This window comes from Perissodus microlepis, chromosome 3, assembly GCF_051167445.1.
Source record: "Perissodus microlepis isolate ML-2025 ecotype Zambia chromosome 3, ASM5116744v1, whole genome shotgun sequence".
NCBI lineage: Eukaryota > Metazoa > Chordata > Actinopteri > Cichliformes > Cichlidae > Perissodus > Perissodus microlepis.
The window spans coordinates 46,666,612-46,679,932 of NC_140463.1; positions in this window are offsets into that span (position 1 = coordinate 46,666,612).

Below are 13,321 nucleotides of genomic sequence, written 5' to 3' on the forward strand. Positions count from 1 at the left end.
GCAAACAGTCCCAGATAAAACAATAAGGATAATAAACAAACACGTGACTAAAATAACAATTATGACTCTGATGTGTTTCATGTGTAGCAGGATGGCCTCTATACAGCAGTCGCTGCAAGCATCCACATCGCCACACTTACGTTTCTTTAAGCAGGCGTGCTGGGCTCCTCCTAAGGAAAGTTTGAAACTTCATTTCCTTCATGCTGGTGAACTTTTTACCAAATATTTTCATCAAAGCTTCTCCATCACTGACAGGGATTGTTTGGATCTTCACACTCATCTCCACCAACCCTAAAAAATGAGTCTCACTTTGCTCATATAATGCCAGGAGTGTCTCCATATTCCACAAAAGTCTATGCAAACATGTAACAGTATCCCATATTCATAGAAATATTATTGATATTATAACAAAAGCTGTCACCAACACAATTGTCCCAAGTGCTTTTTTAAACAGGATTTTCAACCAGAGGATTTCCCTATAGCTTAATTTTTTTTCAATATTTTGTACACAACAACAGAATCATTTCAGAAAAACTCAAAATGACTGGTGTCAATATTATTTGCCCCACAAAAAAGGTCAAATATAAAAAAATATTGCAAATATTGCACAGTGAAAAGGCACTACAGCTCAGTTGTTCCCACTCGCCTTTGTCCTCCTGTCTCCCCTCCCTCTCCCCTCCAACGAGGAGTTAAACAGTTTGATGGCGTGTGGGACAAAGGAGTTTTTAAGCCTGTTGGTTCTTGACTTTGAGAGAAGCAACCTGTCGCTGAATAGGCTCCTCTGATTATTTACGAGCACGTGCAGAGGATGCCCAGCATTTTCCATAATGTCCATCAGTTTCTTTAATGTCCTTTTCTCTGCCACTGTCACCAAAGTGTCCAGCTTCATGCCGACCACAGAGCCAGCCTTCCTGATTGGTTTTTCCAGCCTGGATGAGTCCTTTGCTGTGCTGCTCCCCCAGCACACCACAGCATAGAACAGTACTCCTGCAACCACCGACTGATAAAACATCCTCAGGAGCTTCCTGCAGATGTTGAAGGACCTCAGCCTTCTGAGGAAGTACAGTCTGCTTTGGCCTTTTATGTACAGGTGCTGCGTGTTGCATGACCAAACAAAACTTTCAGTGCACTGTGAAAGTAAAAAAACAAACAGACAGGAAGGCCTAGTTAGGACATATCTAAGCATGCTCTTCATCTTGGAAGGGTAATTCAAACCAAAACTAATTGGCAGGTTCAACTTGGTAACAAAAGAAAATGCCTCAGCCAGATAAATCCCCAAAACATTCATCCATCAGCCACACACACCACATAACACTGCTGTTCTATTAGATAATGAGTTTCTTCCCATGTAAGCAGGTGTGTGTCATGGTAAAACCTCCCCCACTCATCAGAACCCAGAATCTATTAGTGCCACCCATTTTAAACCCTCTCTACAGCATTCTGTTTACACCTGCTATCATTCAATCATCTTTCCTAACATAATACTAGTCCACTAGTTTACATATCACCTCTCATCCCACTAAGTGAACTGGACAAGATGATAAAACAGAAAGGCATGCTTAAGATGTTATCTGGTCTTCATTGCATGTGTATATGTCTTAATAGGATTAATGCATTTTCTGTTTGTGTGTGTGATTTTTGTGTGCCTCTCCTCCTTGCAGTGTTTCAGACACTTTTCAATTCTCCACTCAAAGGCAGTCGCTTTTCCTCCCCAGGTTCCTTAGCCCAATTTGATCTCCCACACTAAACAACAGCGTTCTTCCATGTCTCCTCCCCCTCCTTCCACTGAAGTCTCGTCTCCCCCCTTGCAGCAGTCCATTGCATCTCCATCCATCCAGTCATGATGATGGTGTTTTCTCCTTGCTGATGCCTTTTGCACATACTGCTGTTGCTGCTGGACCCCTCGCCGCTCAGGATACTGCTGTTGTCTCTTGACCTGCCATGTTGTTGCTTTTGGATCTGCATTTCGCGACAGTCAAGTGGAGGGTGCGTCTGTCCACTCAGTAAGTGAGTGAGACAGTAGACAGTGGTGAGGAGGGCTGTGCGAAAGCAAAAACACATAAATATGCCTGACACCCGTAAACGAAGCAGCATCTGGCTGCAGTTTAAAGACTTTTTTGTCTGTCTTGGTCTTGGTCTCGGTCTTGGTCTCGTCTCGACTTCGTCTCGACTTGTTCTTAGTCTTGTCTTGGTCTCGATACCCTCTGGTCTTGGTCTTGGTTTAGGCGGTCTTGACTGCAAGTCTAGTTGCACCAGTGGTGCCATGAGCAGTATCTATCTGCTGCTCATCAGCTGCTATGCCGTGGTTATTGTCACAATGTGGTGTATTTGGATCACTCAATCCTAAGTGGATATGGATATGATCCAGGATTGGATGTTTTGTATAAAATTTGAAAGGAACAATTGTTCCTTTCCCCTTTGCTGTGTACTCTGCTGATGCTGTTTTCAAAACCTACCACACTCATGTACAGTATCAGTGTCACACTGAGATATTTCAAAGATAATAATAATACATTTTATTTGAAAGCGCCTTTCAAAACACTCAAGGTCACTGTACACATTAGAATAAAAAGCAACATAAAAGCAAGCAGTTCACACAATGGTAAAAGCATAAGACATAAACTAATAAAAGAGCAGAGTGGAGAGGTTATGTGGGATAAGCTATTTTGAACAAGTGAGTTTTGAGTTGGGACTTGAAGAGAGAGAAGGAAGAGATGTTTCTTAAATCAGGAGGTCGGGAATTCCAGAGTCGTGGAGCAGAGCAGCTGAAAGCCCTGCTCCCCATGGTGGCAAGACGGGGGGAGGGGACGGAGAGTGAAAGGGAAGAAGTAGATCTGAGACAACCAGATGGGGCGGTGATCTTAACCAGATCAGAGAGATATGGAGGGGAGAGATGATGAATAGCCTTAAATGTGTGCAAGAGTATTTTGAAATTGATGCGATATTTGACCGGGAGCCAGTGAAGCTGCTGCAGGACAGGAGTGATGTGGTGGATAGAAGGGGTCCTGGTAATGATACAGGCAGCAGAGTTCTGGACGCGTTGGAGCTTGTGGATGGATTTTTGAGTATAAAAAGAACCTGAATAAATACAAATAAAGGGAAAGAGCTGTCCAAACCTCTGTCTCTGACCATCTGTGTTAACACTTGAAATGGGAAACATGTAAATGTAACAAACATGTTAAAACATAAGAAATCAGGAAGGGGCAAAAAAAGCATTTTGCTAAAAAAAGATTTAGAGCAGAAGTTTTTAAAATGAAGATATATTGCATTTATTTACAATTAAAAACACACAGAGCAGAAAGTGTGTTACTGTTTTACATCCACAGACACACAAGAAAAGAAGCAGGCAACATGAGGTCAAGTTATGGCAATTTTATTTTTGTATGTCAGTACATGTATTCAGAATAGAGTTTTTAAAAAACAAACAAACGTCCCAAGTAAAGTTTGGGGGGATTTTTGTGAAAGAAAGGTTGAGAGAGGGGGAAGGAGGAAGATGCTGCTGGGTCAGTTCTTTCTCAGCAGTCTGCTCCAGAATCCCCTCCTGTCCTCGGCTTGCTTTTCTTTTGCCTTCAGCTCTTTTAAGGTTTTGTTGAGCTGCTCCTCAGCATCTTTAAATGTTTCTTTCTGTCATGTATTGATATGGCTATGTCTTAAGGTGATGACCTTTGAACCGGATGTTGTTGTCCGGAGGAAGCCCCGTTAAGTGGCTAGTTGTAAGATGGACAGTGTTCAATAAAGCAACATAAAGACCGTGCTTTATGTCCTGATTCAATTCAGAGTGCTCTGCCTAATTTAGTAATAAGGTGGGCACACAACAATGGCGACGAGGACGACACGGACCTGAATTTGTTTTTGTGAGAAGTAGACCCAGCGGTGGCACGGTGTTAGCGAAAACTTGTGGGCTAACATGGAAAAGTCGGGTATTCAACCGTTCGCCTGCTACACTGATCCAGCTACGCGAGATGGACGCGCTGGTTAACATCCTTCGAGTTGTTTGCTTATGGGAAAGGTCTTATTTTGACGGATGATGCTACAGCCGCGATCAGACAGCGGAGACGCGCTCTTCTACTGCACATGGCCGGACAGGACGTGCAGGACGTCTTCTCCACTCTACCACAGACGGGAGAGGCGATGGATTACACCGCTGCGGTGACTGCACTCAACACTTATTTTGTTCCTCAAGTGAATGCAGCATACGCACGCCAAACTTTCCACAAATTGTCCCAAACACCAGGTGAGACTGTGCAACAATTTTGTACACGTTTGAGGCGAGCTGCAAAAGACTGTGACTTTCAAGCTGACAATGATAACCAGATACGGGACGCTATCCTGAGTAAATGCACTTCTGAATATGTACGGAGAAAGCTGCTTGAGGAGGGTCCAGGCTTAACTCTAACTCGCACGTTGGAGGTGGCTTCACACTGTGAACGCGTGGAGGAGCAGATGGCGGCGATGAGCGTCGCCGGGGAAAAGAAAGGAGAGGACACGGTCAGCCGGATTTTTACAGCAAAGAAAGAGAAGAACAACAGACCAAAAGGAAAAATGAAAGATGATAATAAAACAGACAGACAGTGTTACAGGTGTGGATATACTGACCACATGGGCAAAGATCCCAAATGCCCAGCACGAGGACAAACATGTCACAAGTGTAATGGTAAGGACCACTTTTCAAAAATGTGTCGTACAAAAAGACAAAAGAAACAAAATGTGAATGCTGTTGAACAAGATGATTATGCATTTACTGTGAATGATGATAATGTACCTGAGAAACTTACCTTTTCTGTTGGGGGAATAGAGTTGAAAATGTTAGTTGACTCTGGAGCTACAAGTAATGTGATGGGAGAAAACATATGGGAAAAGCTAAAAGCTGAAAAGATAAAATGTCACTCATATGTACCCAAAGAGCAGAGGAATTTATATGCATATTCCTCAGCACAGGCACTCACGGTTAAAGGTGCATTCAGATGTGAAATCAAGATTGGTGACAGGACTGAAGAGGCTGAATTTATTGTGAACCACTCCTGGGGAAAAAGACTGCCATAAAGTTAGGAGTGTTGAAAATAGGTGAAAATGTGGCGGCTGTCACAGATTTAAAGCACACTCTTAAAGAAAAGTATCCAAAAGTGTTCAAAGGAGTAGGAAAGCTAAACACCAAACAGATCAGCCTGTACATTGATCCAAATGTGAAACCAGTAGCACAGCCACTGAGGCGCATACCTTATCATTTGAGGGATGCAGTGGAGAAAAAGATCAATGAACTAATCGACATGGACATTATAGAACGCGTAGAAGGACCTACACCTTGGGTAAATCCTGTAGTGGTACTCCCAAAGAAATGTGACAAAGATATCAGAATGTGCTTAGACATGAGAAAAGCAAATGAGGCAATAATCAGGGAAAGATACCCCATACCCACTGTGGATGAAATTTTGCAAGGACTAAACGGCTCTGCAATCTTCACCAAACTCGATCTCAAGTGGGGATACCATCAGCTAGAGCTTACCCCGGAGTCAAGAGAGATAACTACATTTGCAGTGCACAACGGAGTATACCGGTACAAAAGGCTAATATTTGGAGTCTCATCAGCTAGTGAGCAATATCAGCATGAGATTGCCAATGCACTAGCTGGCATTGAAGGAGTTGAGAACATTTCAGATGACGTAATCATACACGCGCCAGACCAGGAAACCCATGATAAACGCCTGCATGCTGTGATGAAGAGACTCTCTGACTGTGGCCTGACACTAAACTCAGAGAAGTGTCAGTTCAACATGGACAGACTCGTGTTCATGGGAATACTGCTGACACAGAAAGGCATAGGCCCAACTGAAGAAAGAGTGAGAGCTGTGGTGGAAGCCCGAGAACCGAAGAATGCTACTGAGGTGAGAAGCTTTCTTGGACTGGTAGGCTTCAGTAGCAGGTTCATACCACAGTTTGCTACACTCTCTGAACCACTTAGACGTTTAACTCGAAAAGAAACTATGTTTACATTCGGGCCAGAACAAAAGCAAGCATTTGAAAGACTAAAGACTGAGTTAGCCAGAGCAGGTACCCTAGCCTATTTTGACAAAGAAGCCCCAACCAGAGTCATAGCAGATGCAAGCCCTGTAGGCTTGGGCGCAGTGCTAATACAAATACAGAACGGAGAAGAGGTACCAGTGTGCTACGTAAGTCGGAGTTTAACAGACTGTGAGCGAAGATATTCTCAAACAGAAAGAGAAGCCCTAGCACTGGTATGGGCATGTGAGAGACTACATCCATATGTGTATGGCAGGAAGTTTGACCTAATCACAGACCACAAGCCGTTAGAGGTCATATACAGCCAGAAATCTAAACCTTGTGCACGCATAGAAAGATGGGTTCTCAGACTGCAACCATATGACTTTAAAGTAGTGCACATCGCGGGAAAAAAAAACATTGCGGATTCACTGTCAAGACTGCTGTCTGACACCACGTCAAAAGAGATACATAAGCATGAATCTGAAGAATATGTGAGATTTGTTGCAGTGAATGCTACTCCAAAAGCACTCACAACAAGAGAGGTTGAAGAAGCCTCTGCTACAGACTCAGAATTAACACAAGTGCGAAGAGCTATTGAAAATGGACACTTTGAAAAATGCAAAACATATGCACCCATTGCAAATGAACTGTGTGTCATCGGCTACATAGTTTTGCGGGGAACTCGCATTGTATTGCCAGAAAACCTCAGAGCTCAAGCACTGTCACTAGCTCATGAAGGACATTTAGGAATTGTTGGAACCAAACAGCATCTCAGAACAAAAGTTTGGTGGCCAGGGATGGACAAAGCTGCAGAAAAGTTTTGTAAAGCTTGTCACGGATGTCAAATAGTAGCCAGACCAGATCCACCTGAACCACTGAGAAGCACACTTTTATCGGATGGACCATGGCGAGATGTGGCGGTAGACTTACTGGGACCGCTACCTTCGAACCACTCAATACTTGTACTGATAGATTACTACAGTCGGTACTATGAGTATGATGTACTGTCATCTACAACTGCTGAAAAAGTCATTGACTCTATTGACTGTATATTTAGCAGACATGGGCTATCAGTTACCATCAAATCTGATAACGGCCCACAGTTCAAATCTGAGATGTTCAGAGAATATTGTGAAACTAATGGAATCAAACATATAAGAACTACACCAAAATGGGCTCAAGCAAATGGAGAAGTGGAACGTCAAAATGCATCATTGATGAAAAGAATCAGGATCGCACAAGCCGAAGGACTTGACTGGAAGCGAGAGCTAAGAAAATATGTAACAGTGTATCGCAGCATTGAACATCCAACCACGGGCAAAAGTCCAGCAGAACTCCTGTTCAACCGCAAAATGAGAGGAAAGTTACCGAGCATCAGTGAGGCAAAAACAACGGAGTTGGACGTGCGTGACAGAGACGCTGAACAGAAAGGAAAATCAAAGATTTATGCTGATGAACGAAGGGGAGCTGAGTATTCAAAAGTTGACTCGGGAGACACAGTGCTGGTTCAACAAGACAAAGTGGACAAGTTTACAACACCATTCAACGCAACACCACACAAAATTGTAAGCAGAACTGGAAACCAAGTCATTATTGAATCACCAACAGGAGCTCGCTATCACCGGAATACCACACATGTGAAGAAATACGAGACAAATGAGACCAGAGAAGGACACTATGACACAATACCTGAAAGGGAGGAAGGTGAAACACCCACAAAGACTGACACCTTCACTCCAACACCACAAGAGGGCTCCCAGGGGCCAGAGAGACCAAGTAGATCACAGAGGGCTAAAAAGATACCCGAGAGGTTTCGTGATTTTGTGGTGAAATGAACTATAATATGTTAAGGTGGAGAGGTACCTTAAATTTGGCAAGTTTCAAGTTCATATGTGTATGTCGACATGTATATATTGAAAAAAGAAAGATACATGTGTGGTGAGACAGTTAGATAATATAATTGTTAGAAAGTAAGACAAGAGAGAATGTTCAATGTTGGAAAAAAAAAAAAAGACATCAAAGTTATTACAACTAAAGTTTGAGTCTAAGGAAAAGGGGGATGTCATGTATTGATATGGCTATGTCTTAAGGTGATGACCTTTGAACCGGATGTTGTTGTCCGGAGGAAGCCCCGTTAAGTGGCTAGTTGTAAGATGGACAGTGTTCAATAAAGCAACATAAAGACCGTGCTTTATGTCCTGATTCAATTCAGAGTGCTCTGCCTAATTTAGTAATAAGGTGGGCACACAACACTTTCAGCTGCTGTTTGGCCAGTTTCCCTTTGTGTTTGAGGAGCTCTTTAGCTTCCTTTTTGTGCTTTTGTATTTCTTTAAGTTCATCTTTGCAGCCTTTCTTGCTCACCGTCGTTTCTTTCTTGAATACCTTCAACTCAATTTTCTCTTCTGCAAGTTCCTCTTGCACTTTCATCAGTTCCTTCTTCATGTTTTGAGTGTAACTCTTTGTATCTTCCATTTCTTTCTTTGCTTCCTGTATTTTAATTTTCTCTTCCTCCAACACTTTTTGAGCTTCCAACAATTCTTTCTTCATATTTTCAATCTCATTTTCTGCCTCGTGTTTACATTTTTTCTCCTCTTCAAGTTGTTGCTTCACATGCAGTAATTCCTTCCTTAGTGTTTCAGCTTCAGCCATTACATTTGCAGCTTCTTGTGTTGCCAACTGCATTTTCCTTTTTTCCTCTTCAAAAACTTCCTGCACCTCCTGTAATTCCTGCATCACATTTCCTGCCTCCTTCTTTGCAGTTTGATATTTATTTTTGGCTTCTTGTGCTGTGCTTTTCTCTTCCTCCAATGCTTTTTGAGCTTCCAACAGTTCTTTCTTCATGTTTTCATTCTCGTTTTCTGCCTGTTGTTTTCTCATCTTCTCTCCTTTAAGTTTGAGACCCACATCCAGTAATTCCTGCAATACTACTTCAGTTTCAAACTTTGAATTTTTAGCTTCTCCTCTTGATTTTTCTGCCTCTTCTTTTAATTTGACATTTTCAGCCTGTATCATTTGAAATTTAAAATGAATCAGCTGTACTGTATTGTGAGGTGAAGCACTCGCCGATCCTCTTCTCCATCTCCCTTCATTCATTTTGGCCTTTTAAACAAAGGAACCAACGTTTTGTAGAGGAGTGAAGTGAAGTTTTCGATGTTTCTTCGTCAACTGTCGTTTGTCCTGCACAGAGATGCTGCTGTAGATGTGTCTCTAGCTGTGTCTGGATACAATGAAACATGCTGTAACTAAGTGCTTGTGTTGCACAGTTCTACTGAACATTCCATTTCATGCATGCTCCGCCCACATGGTCAGGAATGTCAGGTGCTGCATCTCCAAATGCTGCTCCCGTTGCCTAGCAATGACAGCTGTTTACTTTTTGGGGTCTGGTTCATTGTTTAATAAAGAAAACATGTCCAAGTATTGGGTGCTGAGGCTCAGCGCATATTCTAGCCTGCTGTGTGGGTGGGCAGCTAGAAATCACTGGTGGGCAACATGAGTGAGGAGAAAACTGGAGCAGCCAAGCAGGGAGCTGCAGGTTGCTGGTTTGAGTCTCTGTTCAGATGCTGGTGTCTCCTCTCTCTGAGATGTCTGCAAACAGTCCCAGATAAAACAATAAGGATAATAAACAAACACGTGACTAAAATAACAATTATGACTCTGATGTGTTTCATGTGTAGCAGGATGGCCTCTATACAGCAGTCGCTGCAAGCATCCACATCGCCACACTTACGTTTCTTTAAGCAGGCGTGCTGGGCTCCTCCTAAGGAAAGTTTGAAACTTCATTTCCTTCATGCTGGTGAACTTTTTACCAAATATTTTCATCAAAGCTTCTCCATCACTGACAGGGATTGTTTGGATCTTCACACTCATCTCCACCAACCCTAAAAAATGAGTCTCACTTTGCTCATATAATGCCAGTAGTGTCTCCATATTCCACAAAAGTCTATGCAAACATGTAACAGTATCCCATATTCATAGAAATATTATTGATATTATAACAAAAGCTGTCACCAACACAATTGTCCCAAGTGCTTTTTTAAACAGGATTTTCAACCAGAGGATTTCCCTATAGCTTAATTTTTTTTCAATATTTTGTACACAACAACAGAATCATTTCAGAAAAACTCAAAATGACTGGTGTCAATATTATTTGCCCCACAAAAAAGGTCAAATATAAAAAAATATTGCAAATATTGCACAGTGAAAAGGCACTACAGCTCAGTTGTTGCCACTCGCCTTTGTCCTCCTGTCTCCCCTCCCTCTCCCCTCCAACGAGGAGTTAAACAGTTTGATGGCGTGTGGGACAAAGGAGTTTTTAAGCCTGTTGGTTCTTGACTTTGAGAGAAGCAACCTGTCGCTGAATAGGCTCCTCTGATTATTTACGAGCACGTGCAGAGGATGCCCAGCATTTTCCATAATGTCCATCAGTTTCTTTAATGTCCTTTTCTCTGCCACTGTCACCAAAGTGTCCAGCTTCATGCCGACCACAGAGCCAGCCTTCCTGATTGGTTTTTCCAGCCTGGATGAGTCCTTTGCTGTGCTGCTCCCCCAGCACACCACAGCATAGAACAGTACTCCTGCAACCACCGACTGATAAAACATCCTCAGGAGCTTCCTGCAGATGTTGAAGGACCTCAGCCTTCTGAGGAAGTACAGTCTGCTTTGGCCTTTTATGTACAGGTGCTGCGTGTTGCATGACCAAACAAAACTTTCAGTGCACTGTGAAAGTAAACAAACAAACAGACAGGAAGGCCTAGTTAGGACATATCTAAGCATGCTCTTCATCTTGGAAGGGTAATTCAAACCAAAACTAATTGGCAGGTTCAACTTGGTAACAAAAGAAAATGCCTCAGCCAGATAAATCCCCAAAACATTCATCCATCAGCCACACACACCACATAACACTGCTGTTCTATTAGATAATGAGTTTCTTCCCATGTAAGCAGGTGTGTGTCATGGTAAAACCTCCCCCACACATCAGAACCCAGAATCTATTAGTGCCACCCATTTTAAACCCTCTCTACAGCATTCTGTTTACACCTGCTATCATTCAATCATCTTTCCTAACATAATACTAGTCCACTAGTTTACATATCACCTCTCATCCCACTAAGTGAACTGGACAAGATGATAAAACAGAAAGGCATGCTTAAGATGTTATCTGGTCTTCATTGCATGTGTATATGTCTTAATAGGATTAATGCATTTTCTGTTTGTGTGTGTGATTTTTGTGTGCCTCTCCTCCTTGCAGTGTTTCAGACACTTTTCAATTCTCCACTCAAAGGCAGTCGCTTTTCCTCCCCAGGTTCCTTAGCCCAATTTGATCTCCCACACTAAACAACAGCGTTCTTCCATGTCTCCTCCCCCTCCTTCCACTGAAGTCTCGTCTCCCCCCTTGCAGCAGTCCATTGCATCTCCATCCATCCAGTCATGATGATGGTGTTTTCTCCTTGCTGATGCCTTTTGCACATACTGCTGTTGCTGCTGGACCCCTCGCTGCTCAGGATACTGCTGTTGTCTCTTGACCTGCCATGTTGTTGCTTTTGGATCTGCATTTCGCGACAGTCAAGTGGAGGGTGCGTCTGTCCTCTCAGTAAGTGAGTGAGACAGTAGACAGTGGTGAGGAGGGCTGTGCGAAAGCAAAAACACATAAATATGCCTGACACCCGTAAACGAAGCAGCATCTGGCTGCAGTTTAAAGACTTTTTTGTCTGTCTTGGTCTTGGTCTTGGTCTCGTCTCGACTTCGTCTCATCTTGGTCTTGGTCTCGGTCTTGGTCTCGTCTCGACTTCGTCTCGACTTGTTCTTAGTCTTGTCTTGGTCTCGATACCCTCTGGTCTTGGTCTTGGTTTAGTCTTGTCTTGACTGCAAGTCTAGTTGCACCAGTGGTGCCATGAGCAGTATCTATCTGCTGCTCATCAGCTGCTATGCCGTGGTTATTGTCACAATGTGGTGTATTTGGATCACTCAATCCTAAGTGGATATGGATATGATCCAGGATTGGATGTTTTGTATAAAATTTGAAAGGAACAATTGTTCCTTTCCCCTTTGCTGTGTACTCTGCTGATGCTGTTTTCAAAACCTACCACACTCATGTACAGTATCAGTGTCACACTGAGATATTTCAAAGATAATAATAGTACATTTTATTTGAAAGCGCCTTTCAAAACACTCAAGGTCACTGTACACATTAGAATAAAAAGCAACATAAAAGCAAGCAGTTCACACAATGGTAAAAGCATAAGACATAAACTAATAAAAGAGCAGAGTGGAGAGGTTATGTGGGATAAGCTATTTTGAACAAGTGAGTTTTGAGTTGGGACTTAAAGAGAGAGAAGGAAGAGATGTTTCTTAAATCAGGAGGTCGGGAATTCCAGAGTCGTGGAGCAGAGCAGCTGAAAGCCCTGCTCCCCATGGTGGCAAGACGGGGGGAGGGGACGGAGAGTGAAAGGGAAGAAGTAGATCTGAGACAACCAGATGGGGCGGTGATCTTAACCAGATCAGAGAGATATGGAGGGGAGAGATGATGAATAGCCTTAAATGTGTGCAAGAGTATTTTGAAATTGATGCGATATTTGACCGGGAGCCAGTGAAGCTGCTGCAGGACAGGAGTGATGTGGTGGATAGAAGGGGTCCTGGTGATGATACAGGCAGCAGAGTTCTGGACGCGTTGGAGCTTGTGGATGGATTTTTGAGTAGAAAAAGAACCTGAATAAATACAAATAAAGGGAAAGAGCTGTCCAAACCTCTGTCTCTGACCATCTGTGTTAACACTTGAAATGGGAAACATGTAAATGTAACAAACATGTTAAAACATAAGAAATCAGGAAGGGGCAAAAAAAGCATTTTGCTAAAAAAAGATTTAGAGCAGAAGTTTTTAAAATGAAGATATATTGCATTTATTTACAATTAAAAACACACAGAGCAGAAAGTGTGTTACTGTTTTACATCCACAGACACACAAGAAAAGAAGCAGGCAACATGAGGTCAAGTTATGGCAATTTTATTTTTGTATGTCAGTACATGTATTCAGAATAGAGTTTTTAAAAAACAAACAAACGTCCCAAGTAAAGTTTGGGGGGATTTTTGTGAAAGAAAGGTTGAGAGAGGGGGAAGGAGGAAGATGCTGCTGGGTCAGTTCTTTCTCAGCAGTCTGCTCCAGAATCCCCTCCTGTCCTCGGCTTGCTTTTCTTTTGCCTTCAGCTCTTTTAAGGTTTTGTTGAGCTGCTCCTCGGCATCTTTAAATGTTTCTTTCAGCTGCTGTTTGGCCAGTTTCCCTTTGTGTTTGAGGAGCTCTTTAGCTTCCTTTTTGTGCTTTTGTATT